The sequence below is a fragment of the Phoenix dactylifera genome, chromosome 1 (genome assembly GCF_009389715.1).
Source record: "Phoenix dactylifera cultivar Barhee BC4 chromosome 1, palm_55x_up_171113_PBpolish2nd_filt_p, whole genome shotgun sequence".
NCBI classification, from domain to species: Eukaryota; Viridiplantae; Streptophyta; class Magnoliopsida; order Arecales; family Arecaceae; genus Phoenix; species Phoenix dactylifera.
The window spans coordinates 19,460,333-19,470,705 of NC_052392.1; positions in this window are offsets into that span (position 1 = coordinate 19,460,333).

The window sequence follows — 10,373 nt, forward strand, 5'->3', positions numbered from 1 at the left end:
TTTTGGACCAAAATACCTATGATAAAATATTATAATTACAGAAAATATCTTTTTATATTACAGAAATTTGTAGGAGTCCAACAAATATATTATATTAACAAAATATTAATATATAATGATAATAACTATAATATTTTATATTTTTATTATTGTATTATACTATAAATATAATATTATATTACATTATGTCATAATGTATTGATATGTTATGTTATATAATATCAAATTATGTTATATTATCATGCTATAGTATACAATATTATATTACTATATTATAATAATATTATATTATAGTATAGTATATAATATATTTATGTATTAATATATATTATATTTTATTATGCTTTGTAGTATAATACTATGCAATGTCTTTTATGGTCATTTTGTCATAAAAAAATACTTTTGCAGTTTGTTTACCAAACGCATATTAAAATTTCACAATACTTCAAAAATGTAGTTACAAAACAACGAATAGCTTTTTATAAAAACTCTACTTCCAACAGCTCCGCCAAATGGAGCCTTAAGCCATACTATCGGAAGCATTATGAACCCATACAATTGTTACGATTAGAAGAATACTTTGATCTTATCAATTTCCTTGTTCTCTTGATGTAGTTTATATTAGTTCACCCATATCTCATGTTCATCTAAGAAAATCCTGGGAGAACTGCAAGTTTTTAATCAATAATATGTGGCTCTTTTTTAATAAATCGGAGAAGTGCCTTCCTTCCTCTATTTTTTTTCCAAAAAAAATAAAAAATAAATCCTATTGCATTCGTTGTGAACTGTGGAAAGGAATCTTCTCCTTCCTTGACCTTGATACAATTGCATTTTAAGTTAGGAAGGATCCACCAACATGATCTGCTGATGACTTATGGAAGAACAAAAACTTCGCACAAGTAAGGTGTCCTTTTAATTTATTTTTTTAATCCATTTGAGCGATTGACCTATAACCATTTCGTTTTGTGTTTGGTAAACCACCTTATTGGTCCTTATCGTACGACGACCACATCATTAAATAGCTCCTCTCCTCCGGCATTTGAACTCCTCATAGCCAGGGATTAGAAAGCCTGATGTGTCTGGTGTACTTTATTGGGTGCTTATCACCACAAGAAGATGGCCCTCAGAATACATCATTTGCGTAAGAGATTTTGCGCCCGAATCTTAATATTGTCGTCTAGCTCGAGCAAATTAAGTTCATTGAATGTGGGGAAATCATGTGAAGGCAAGAGAATACACGCCACAGCTTTTTTCAATGCCTATCCAGAAGAGAACCCCTTGGACCCCTCACATCAACGCCACGTCCGATTCAACAGCTCCCACTGCATCCCCTCCCACTTGCAATTAATTAATTACAATCTCTAGTTAATATGCTCCACTTAGTTCGGTTTAGAGACAGAGAGAGAGAGAGGGAATTGGCAAAGATTCCGTTTCGGGACTGGCCAGTGTCCGGGGAGAAATCGGAGAATGTATATCAAGGGACTTATGGATAATGTTTTCTTCCTGGAAGGAGTTATGGGTAACAATAATTATATGTAGAATGCTATTCTGCTCAAATTTCAAACCTGGGTGATGGTAGTGAATAATCATCAGGAAAAGAAAATCTACCATGTCAAATGCTTGAACTTGATTTAAATGAAAGATGCTCCTATAGGGTCCGAAAATTATTCCATCTATGGAGAAAAAAGAAAAAAAAATTGTGCGCAACATGACCATTGATATGCCTCATAATTGGCTAAGGCCGATGTGGCAGGCCGACCAATGAGAGATTGTCAAGCGGCCGGCATTAAAAGCGCTTGGAAGTATTCAAATTTCAAACTTTCTCCAGCTAGCATATGTTACAGCTTGCTATGGGTGGTCTGCATAGATGGCGCACGTTTGCATAATGCGAGGGCGCGATGCTCGAGCGGGATGCGCGAGTCGCTGCTAAATAATCAGCGCACATGCCCAATTTACCTGGCGACAGGCGTTGACTCTTGCCTATATATATCACGCCTAGGGAGACCCCCTGGGAAGTTCTTTCAACTCAACGCTGCTACTCTACTATTCAAAAAACCTCTACCATTTTTTTAAGAATTGTACCTGACTTAGGCATCTGAGGTCTTTTACCGAGCACACTCTGACAAGTAGATTTCTTATTTTCTATTTCAAGTCGGGTCTGAGGTCAAAGTCCTCATACGAGCATAGACACCAATATCTAGCTCTCCTTCCTCACCTTGGAGGCGTGCGGTGAGATCAGGCCAACCTCGTCGATCTGAACGGAAACTTTGCTAACCACCCCAGCAACCTCGACAACTTAGTGCCTAGGTCGGGCCAGATTTCAGCATCAACAACTATATTTCATGTTACATTGATAACAAAAGTAAGTTATTACAAGTGAAAATGGTTTAGATCTTAGTGGCCTATGATTATTGATGTTGTACATATGCAAGAATTAGCAATCCAATAGATACCCTAGCTTTATCCTTTGTGCAACTTTCATACATGCATGAAAAAGCATAATTCGCAAAGAATGGCTATTGGACTACTCTTTCTTGTGTCCCCAGTAGCAATGATCTAAACTAGCACCTTGGTGGTAGTTTTTGGTCCAACTTGATTGTGAAAGCCTCCCTTAGATCATCCTCAAATTTGGCTTGGGTAAGGAATACAGATTAGGTTCAAATTGTACCAAACCAACATAGGGGTTGTATCTTTCATGCGGAAGAACAATTCACCCTCCTTCACGCAAATCACCATTGAATCACGCAATAGCCGCTTTGAAAGTTGTGCGGGCAGATGAGTAAAAGAGTTTGGAGTGCTTCAATGCAATGTGAGATCCAATGGTTGACACCGCGAAAGACGATTAATCATTCTTTAGCACCCAGGATACAACTTGAACACATCAAACCATGGCTTAGAATATATTTTATGGACATGGAACACTGAAGCATGACCGCTGGATTAGTTCTTTGTAATTCACGTGCTCATGCAGGAGTTAACAAACGCCGGTACATATATAATTCTGGAGCTTTTCTGGAGCCCCAGCCCATGAACGTAGCTCGGGCCTGTTCGAGTTTGAGCGTCAACCGTCCAACTTCCGAGTCTCACCTATCTTTGCAATTAAAGATATTTCATGCACAAGGAGTCATACAACTTTCGTTCCCCTTGCTGAACTCCAAGCTGCATGGAATGGCCTAACTTCAGCAATTTATAAGTTCGGATTTAAGTCACTTTGGCTTGAAGGTGATTCAGCTGGAGTTGTCCAATGGATTTCTGATCCTCTTCAGCCCTTTTTTCAGCAACATCATCCTCTCCTCTCAGGTATCAAGGCGTGCATTTCCTCTCTGAATTTCATTATGGCCTCCCATGTCTTTAGAGAAGCCAATCAGCCGGCCGATATACTGACTTATTTCCATGACAATGCTGACTTCTCATCCAACTCCAGCTTGCCTCTAAGAAATAAGATCTCTTGTTCTGGCTGATAGCGTAGGAATTCAGTCTACCCGTTTCTAGATGTTTATTATGCAGCACTCCTGATTAGCAAGCAGTGTATTATTGCTGTAACAGTCCAAGACCTCACCCAAAATGGCCAGCCAGAAGATATTATTTGGGTTCCTTCATCCTGTATAAGTATCCAAGATCTACCTAGCAAATAACTGATGTGGGACTAAACACACGCCCGCGCGGATCCTCACATACTCTCTCCGTTCAAGCCCTAACATCCTCATCAGGCTAAGGGTTCAAATCCATTCAAATCTAATCACAAACACCATGATCGACACGTGATCAACTCCAATAGATCTGAGTTACAGTATCCACATAGATTATGGGCTGGGTCTGCTCTGATACCATTTGTAACAATCCAAAACCTCACCCAAAATGGCCAGCTGGAAGATATTATTTGGGTTCCTTGATCCTATATAAGTATCTAAGATCTATTCAGCAAATAACCGATGTGGGACTAAACACACGCCCGCACGGGTCCTCATAATTGCTATGGCTTGTGCTTTGCTGGAATACATAATTGAGACATCTTCTTTCCAGAATTGAAAGAATACCTGTGGCTCAACAAGACAACAACTTTGGCCTCGCAATGGTAATAGTTTTGGAGTTCATAGGTAAAGGTGGCTGTCCTAAGATCTCGCTGACTCTTCTCATGCAGACCATTAGAATTTATCGTAAGGACCACCATGAGTTGATTATGTTGCTCCTAGAAAAATTAGTTGACCTTCTCCTTTGTTCTCCGGCTTCTTCTTCCGCTCAAGAATCAGTCTTCTTCATCTTTGCCTACTTCTGGTGCTCATAAATATCTATGGAAAACTAGTGTACATGCTTCAAATTCTAAGAAAACGGTATTTATCAATAGTTGGTTATTTGTCTTCTATTCTATAATCCGCAAGCCTGTTATAATCAAAAAAGGATTCTGATATTTGATAAGGTCGACTAAACTATTAATCGCTGTGTCCTATAACACCTCAACATGTTTGAAATTGAAACTATCCTTGGTGGAATCACTCGATAGAAAAAATTAGTTCTTCGTTCCGGCCATAACTTCATTCTGAATAGTAGCAGTAGATGAAACATTTTGATTAATTATTCTTGCTTGCCTTCATCATATCGGACTAGCAAACTAAACTGCGTTAAATTTAGTTAAGTTTTTCTAGACTTATGTTGGTACAAATTGGAAACAAAAATAATATAATAAATTTTATGGATAACTGTAATTGAAAGAGGGATTTCATGTTTTGCATCTCATTAGGAGCTTCCGTTATGTGGGTATGAATCTAAAAGCTTCGAAATATTTACCAGTTTGGATAGCAATTGTTCTTCTATGTCATACTTGCTATCAAACTCCTTGATCAACTAATTGCAAAGTGGTGGTAGGATGTTGTTTGGCAAGTATGAAGCATTCATGAGGCATTTGGATTGCACTTCTTTTATGCCATGCTTACAATCAATCTCCTTGAATAAGGAATTGAAGAGTGATAGCAGGATGTCCTTTGGCAAGTATATATGATCCATTTATGAGGCATTCTCGCCCAGTCCTTTTTTTGTGCTCAATTTTCTTTTTCACTTCCAACTGTAAACACCAAGCCAGATGGGCCGACCTGGACCATAGTCGGCGACCCATCTGAAAACTTCGTGAGGAATAGCGGTGGAGATCGGCAATTGTTGAGGCGGTTATAACCGCCTAACAGCCACAATCACCACCTCTTTGAGCTTGATCAAGGGCTATAAAAGCCCATGAATTCCTCAGTGAAGAACTCCATTGACCACCCTCTCACTACCTCTTACCCTCTCTTCCTTCTTTGCAAAGGAGATGGATCAGGAGCGGCGGTGCCAGAGGAGGAGACACCCCTAGTTCGTCGCCGCACTGAGCCACCGAAGCAGACACAGTAGCTCGCCGGAAAAGCCTCACAGCTCCTCGGAGCTAGGTAAATTTCTGATCACCCTTGTTCATGAATTACATTCAGTCGATCTAGTGTAATAATCAAAATGGAAATAAGAGAAGAAAGAAAGAAATAAGATGTAAAGGAGGGAGGGAAAAGATCTTACCCGTGAGCGGCGCGTGTGCACGCGTGCGGGCCTCAGAACTGGACAATATCTAGCATGGGAGCCCCGTGTTCCCCCTCATTTGACCTCCACATGGGCACTGGGTGTCTCAGGTGCCCTGCGCAGGTGGGGGCGTGACATTTGGTATCAGAGCTGAGGACGACTCTAGTCCAAGGGTGGGTGAATGAAACATCCCACATCGACTGGATTCATTTCAGAGCCTGGGTATATGAGGCGGGTGTCTCTAATTCCTGCAGACACGTTTTGGGTGAAAAACAAAATCGGAGAGGGATCTGGGCGGCGCGCGTGCGGCCCCGAAACTAGACAATATCTGGCAGAGGAGCCTTATGTTCCCCCTCATGTGGCCCCCACGTGAGCACTAGGTGCCTCACGTGCCCCACGCAGGCGAGGGCGTGACATTTGGTATCAGAGTTAAGGACGGTTCTAGTCCGAGGGTGGGTGAATGAAACATCCCACATCGGCTAGAATCGTTTTAGAACCTGGGCATATGAGACGGGTATCTCCAAATCCTGTATACACGTTTTGGGTGGAAAACAAAATTGGGAAGGGGCCTAAGTGGCGCGTATGCATGCGTGCGGACCCCAAAACTGGACAATATCTAACAGGGGAGCCCCGTGTTTCTCCCTCATGTAGCCCCCATATGGGCATTGGGTGCTTTACGTGCCTCACGCGGGCAGGGGCATGACACCAAGAAGTACAGACATTTCAGGCATTAAGAATATTCAGGAATAAAGAACCTTGGACCTTTCTTTTTTTCCTTGGTGAAAGAGGCTTTTGTTGGAACCACAATTGCTTTTTCTTATAACGTTTTTGATAGTAGTGAATATGCTATTATGCATCAGTTTGGCTTTTGAGACCCTTTTGAGGGGATTAGAAGGCTTTTAAGAGAATAAGAGGGAGCCTGGTTGCTGTCTTAAAATTCCAGTGCATAGAATTATTGCTATATGCTGAAGAAATGCCAAATCATGCCCAAAAAATAGTTGAAGAAAGAAAGAACAGCACCACTGAGGTGGTAGCACGGTGGAAACGGAACTTTGATTCCACCAGAGTGGCTCAGGTTCAAAACACGCGGGCGTCGATTAAATGCGAGGACTGGATGCCCTCCGCCTGGTTTGCCCGGTGGAGTCGCTATCTAGTCTGCCGGTACTTAGGTGGTGCTGGTGTGACCTACTCACACGTAGGGTTTCCCCACGGATGGGAATGGTATGAGTAAAACTTGTCTGCCCGCATCGAACATTCTTCAGCTAGGGGGGCCCAGTGGGGGTTGCTACGCGGATGAGGTTCTCCTCACCCCCCTCTTCCCTTTTTTCTGGCCAAAAAAAAAAAAAAGAAAAGACAGCACAAGAAACAATAAACAATATACCAGACCCCTAGTACTAAATCAGATTTATTAGGTAGTGTTTACCAAATTTACAGCAAATAGTAGCTTTGAATAAATGCAGAGTTAAATGCTTTGTTGAGTCGACTCATTAATTAATTTATGACAAGTCAGAAGTTCATCCAAAAAACAAAAAAAAAAATTAGCTAGAAGATATAATTTAAGTTTCTTGGTTTTGCATCAGCATCCAAGATCTAAGTAGTACATAATCGATATGAGACCAAATACACAGCCCACAAACTATAGTATCCTCACCAGGTTAAGAATATACATCTATTCCAATTCAATCATAAACACCATAATCAACTCATGGCCGATCAAAATAAGCTCATGACGCAGCAGTATCCTATAGTCTATATAGGCAATGGTTCGAGTTCGTTCTAATATCATTTGTGATAATTCTGAACTGTGCCCAAAAAGAATAGGTGGAATTATTGATTGGATTTCTTGGCCCTGTAATGTAAGTCCATCATCATGCGTTAAGTGAATGCACATTCTCCTACATTTAGATGTTGACTTCATCGTCCAGTTGTGCAACTGAAGTTGATTTGGCTGATAAGGTGAGAGATGGAAAGGATGATAAAATCATGGCTGTGTTGTTTCTACTTGGCGATAATTGGATTGCTTTACGCCATGTCTATTTGAAAGTCGAATATGGAAGTGCATCACGTATTCAGGAGGAGAGAACGTAGATGGCAGGGGTTTCCCCGTAGGGGCCCGCCGCGCAAATTGGTTAAACCAGTTACTTTTTGGTATGAACCTGTCACTCTCTTTTTAAATTTTTAAAAGATAAGGGAGGCATAAGCCGATCGAATTTATTTGAGAGTGGAAATGGATGTGTACCTATTTGCAATATGAAGTGGGAAAGTGAAAAGATGTCACATTTTAAACTTTATGGCCTACGCTTAATGGTCATACGTGCTATAGCAAGCCTGGGGATGGGGAAAAGTGATAGAGAGAGAGCATACAGTATTTAACATCCATGTGTGCTATGATCCTTAATCAGAAGAAAATGTCCATAGAATATACTTACCGTAACATTGAGGTGGCTCCATATTAGCACCAATCGTAAGGTTGACAGAGGTTTCGAGCTCCAATTGGGAAGCATGTTTCGTTGATGTTGCTGATTGATAACGCCAAGTTTTCAGCCTCTAGAGTTTGAAGGTTGGTCCCATGAATTTTTCCCCGAATATTTTGGGGTATGTTTGGATATTTCTATAGGTCAAGCTTGTTGACCTATCTAGCTCTCATCTTCTAAGGGCTTGCCCGAAATTTAGATCAAATCAAGCCTTTGAATTGCGAAAAGAAAAAAAAAATTAGAATTTATTTGGATATTCCTATAAGCTTAAACTAAAAATTTTATAGAAATCGGACATGCTGGCTCATCTAACTTGTACTTTTTAAAAGCGTATCCGAACTTAGCCCACATTCTAGTCTTTTTTTTCTTTCTTTCTTTCTTTCTTTCTATAGGATTTGGCTGGGTGGAGTTTGGTTCATTTAAGATCATGCTTAAATGAACAGTTAGAATTTTTAGTTCAATTCTGTAAAAATAGTCAAATAGGCTTTCAAAGATCTTGTTTTCTTTTCACAAGATTTGAGCTTAGAGATATTTCACTCATAGAGCTATGTTTAAATGGGCAGCCTAATTCACAAATTTTACGAGATTTTGATCCAATCCTATAAAGATATCCAAACAAGCCTTTATTTGAATACATTAATATAGTTGTAGATCATAACTAAATGCAGTATTTGATTCATTCGCGCAATAGTAAATATCTCGTTGACTTTGAGTCCATGAATAGATGGCATAAGATTCACCCTGATATATTCCAAGAACGGATTAATATTCAAAATGTTTATGTTAAAAAAAACCAATCATTCGATAGTGAATTATATTATCAGGTTCTTTTTGAGAAAATTCAATGTTTTAGATGCTAGTACTAATTTTTTTCCTATAAAAATGTCACATGGGTCTATAGTCAATCCTTTGATAACATATCCAACTATTATGGTGTATTAGAGCCAATCCCCATGATGACTCCAAAAGGGCATCATTGCCTTTTTAGGGCATGCTTTGGGAGGCCAAAAATTACATAAAAATCTGTATGTACTTGGATAAATATTATCTAAGCAATATTTAGATAATAAAATAATTTATTCATATTTTTTATGCAGAAAAATCATTCTAGAATTTGTTATTACTGTAAGGGCCGGTCCATCCCAAAATACTTGCATAGGCTCAAAGTCTATTTTTTCTGACACGACTCTTAAAGCAAGGGGAATATAACACCCCACGTGCGTGGCACGTGAGATGGAAGAGGCGGACTCCTTCCAGGAGTCCGACTTCTTCCCTGACGCCGATGAGCACAAGGAGTCCACGGCTCGCCGGAGCCCTAGATTCATCTTTTAAAAGAGCTTCCCATCTCCTCTCTAACTTCTCACCCAAACCCCCGTCGATGGCGGATGAAATCCGTGGGATTTCCTTGATTTTCCAACAACTGTACCGGTGAGTCACCGTTCGTTCTCGTCGGGAAAAGGAGCAGATACCTCGCCGGAGCTGAGGTATGGCCTATAGATCTCTTCTCTTCCTCTTCCCCCGGTCTTCTAGTCGCCATCGCCGCCTTATTCGGACCCGGCGGGTCGCTGGATTTCAAGAAATCGGGCTCCCATGTTTTTCTTTTCTCCTCCTTCCCGTCCGACCGACCACCGCCACCGAGGGTCGTGGCCGTTCCTGCCTCCGGGGGGTCGGGGCTGTTGCCGTACGTCGCCGCCATTGGAGGTCGCCGGCCATGTCTCTCTCTCGCCGTCTCGCGCCCTCTTGTTTCTCTCTTGCCTTCTTTCTCTCTCTCACTCGCTCACTCCCTCCCTCACTCCGCCTTGTTTCTTTATCACGCTCACTCTAGACATTTTATGAGGGTAAACAAATCGGGTTGATTAGGTGGACCTAGGAGGGTCTCGGGTTGGCATTGTATTCCCAAGGTGGCCGGCAACGTTGAAATTTAATATTATTTTTTTCATATTTTCATACCATTGATTATAGTTGTTGTGGTATTGATACACCTGGCCACGGTTCGGTTCTAATCGAAGAACCGGACCAGAATCGAATCGGAAAGAATAGGACCAAAACAAGAACCGTGTCTCACGGTTCTTAGCCGAACCGGAACCTTGAGAAATACGATTCGGTTAAGGTTCTAGGTTTGATGGAATCGAACCGAAACCGGAACCGAAGCCTATTTTTTTCTTTTTTTCCATTTATAATAAAATAAATTAGTTCCAAATTTATTTAATGTAACTTATGATTTTTTTATAATGTTATCTAGTTGTATTATTAAAATTTACTTTGATAGTTAATAATAAAATGAGGTACAAATTATCATTTTGTATTAATTACACAATCTATTTGTATTTATAATTTTTTTCAAATTAATTACATAATCTATTT